Source organism: Palaemon carinicauda, chromosome 32 (assembly GCF_036898095.1).
Source record: "Palaemon carinicauda isolate YSFRI2023 chromosome 32, ASM3689809v2, whole genome shotgun sequence".
NCBI classification, from domain to species: domain Eukaryota; kingdom Metazoa; phylum Arthropoda; class Malacostraca; order Decapoda; family Palaemonidae; genus Palaemon; species Palaemon carinicauda.
This window is the reverse complement of record NC_090756.1, coordinates 46,875,777-46,878,276: the sequence shown is the minus strand read 5'-3', so window position 1 is coordinate 46,878,276 and position 2,500 is coordinate 46,875,777.

Sequence of the window (2,500 nt, the reverse complement as noted above, 5' to 3'; positions counted from 1 at the left end):
TCTCTCTCTCTCTCTCTCTCTCTCTCTCTCTCTCTCTCTCTCTCTCTCTCTCTCTCTCAAATTTCATAGTATAAAATATTCTTACTGAAATCTCTTTCAGCTGGCACCTCTGACCCCATTACAGTAGTAGAAATATGAAATTATTATGCTGATATCAGCACTCAAACTATATATGTTAGTGAACCATACACACACACACACACACACACACACACACATATATATATATATATATATATATATATATATATATATATATATATATATATATTTATATATTTATATATATATATATATATATATACAGTGATACCTCGGTACTCGACCATAATCCGTTCGAGATCCGTGTTCGACCTCCGATTTGTTCGAGTACCGAATTTTTTTTCCCCATAAGAAATAATGGTATATATTCTATTCCGTTCCCAAGCACTCGAACAGGCCCAAAATATTAATAAAACGTGTACCTAAACAACAATAATTATCTAAATGTGTATGAAATTGGTCAGAAAATCCTATAAAACAATTTTAAACCATTTACTGTACTAAAATAAAACAATTTTAAACCATTTTCTGTACTGTAGTGAACATACCTTTGAGCAGCGGTTCGATGGCATACAGGGATGGATGTGGAGAGGATAGAAGGGGGAGGTTACTGCTTGGAAGGAGAGTCCCCTTCCATGATGTGGCGGGGTAGTTCTCCTTCAGGAGTTGTTTCTCTCTCCAATGAAAGGGTGGGCAGATTTATTTCAGGGGTTTCTTCTCTTCTTTGTCTCTTCTTTGGAGGAGAAACAGGCTTTGATGTAGCAGCTTTCTTTTCTTTTGTGAAAAACTGGTCTATTGTTAATTGTTTCTTCCTCCTCTGCAGTATTCTTCGAAAATGATACATGACACTATCATTAAACATATGCACTGCCCGGTTTGCTACTGCAATTTCTGGGTGGTATTTTTCAGCAAAAGCCTGCACATCTGCCCACTTGGAACAAATTTCATTGATGAGAGAACTTGGAACATCCTCCCTTACCTCATCCTCTTCTGAAGATTCCTGCTCCACAATCAGATCCTGCTGCTGTTGTTGTTGCAGGTGCAACAATTCCTCCACAGTCAACTCGGTAGAATGGCTTTCTACAAGCTCATCAATATCATCCTTGTCGACCTCAAGCCCCAAACTCCTGCCCATGACAACAATTTCCTCAACGACATCAGTGTCATCAGAAATTACAGGGGTAGCAGTGCTTGGACCCGCCTCTGGTTGGAAACCTTCAAACTCCCTCTCTGTGACACATGATGGCCACAGCTTACGCCAGGCAGAGTTCAATGTCCTATAGGTCACACCTCGCCAAGCTTGGTCAATCATGTTAACAGAGTTGAGGATGCTGAAGTGTTCCTTCCAGAATTCCTTTAGGGTCAACTTCGTGTCACTGGTCACTTCAAAACACTTTCTGAAAAGGGCCTTGGTATAGAGTTTTTTGAAGTTTGAAATGACCTGTTGGTCCATGGGCTGGAGTATGGGAGTAGTATTGGGGGGCAAGAATTTGATTTTGATAAAGCTGTATTCTTCTTTCAAGTCATCCTCGAGACCTGGAGGATGTGCAGGAGCATTGTCCATAACCAGAAGACATTTCATTGGCAAGCTCTTTTCAATGAGGTAAGCCTTAACCTGGGGGGCAAACACTTCGTTTATCCACTCAGTAAAGAATTGTCTTGTGACCCAAGATTTAGTGTTCGAGCGCCACATAACTGGTAGTGCACTTTTACAAATATTATTTCGTTTGAACACCCGGGGGTTGTCCGAGTGGTACACTAACAAGGGTTTGATCTTGCAATCGCCACTTGCATTTGCACACAGCAACAATGTTAGCCTATCTTTCATTGGCTTGTGACCTGGCATCTTCGTCTCGTCCTTGGTAATGTACGTATTGGCTGGCATTTTCTTCCAAAATAACCCAGTCTCATCACAATTAAAGACTTGTTGTGCGATCAAATTTTGTTCATTTATGTACCGATCGAATTCCCCCACGTATTTATCGGCTGCAATTTGATCCGAACTAGCTGCCTCCCCATGCCTAGTAACACGATGAATACCTGTTCTATTACGAAACTTTTCAAACCAACCCCTGCTCGCTTTAAATGTAAATGAATCACTTTCACTGGTACTCGGACTTTTCTTCCCTAATTCTTCATAGATATGCAACGCTTTTTCACAAATGAACGCTTCACTAACACTTTCCCCGGCCAACTGTTTTTCTTTAATAAATATTAAAAGCAACTTTTCCATCTCCTCAATCACTTGTGGCCTTTGCTTAGTTACCGCCGTAACTCCCGTTGCAACCTTCGCCTTCTTAATCATTTCTTTATGCTTTAAAAACGTAGAAATGGTCGACTTCGCCATTCCGTATTCTACCGCTAAATCGGACACTCGTACACCATTCTCATATTTCGCTATAATTTCCTTCTTCAACTCGATCGTTGTTCGCACTGTTTTCCTCTTCTCCTTCCCCTT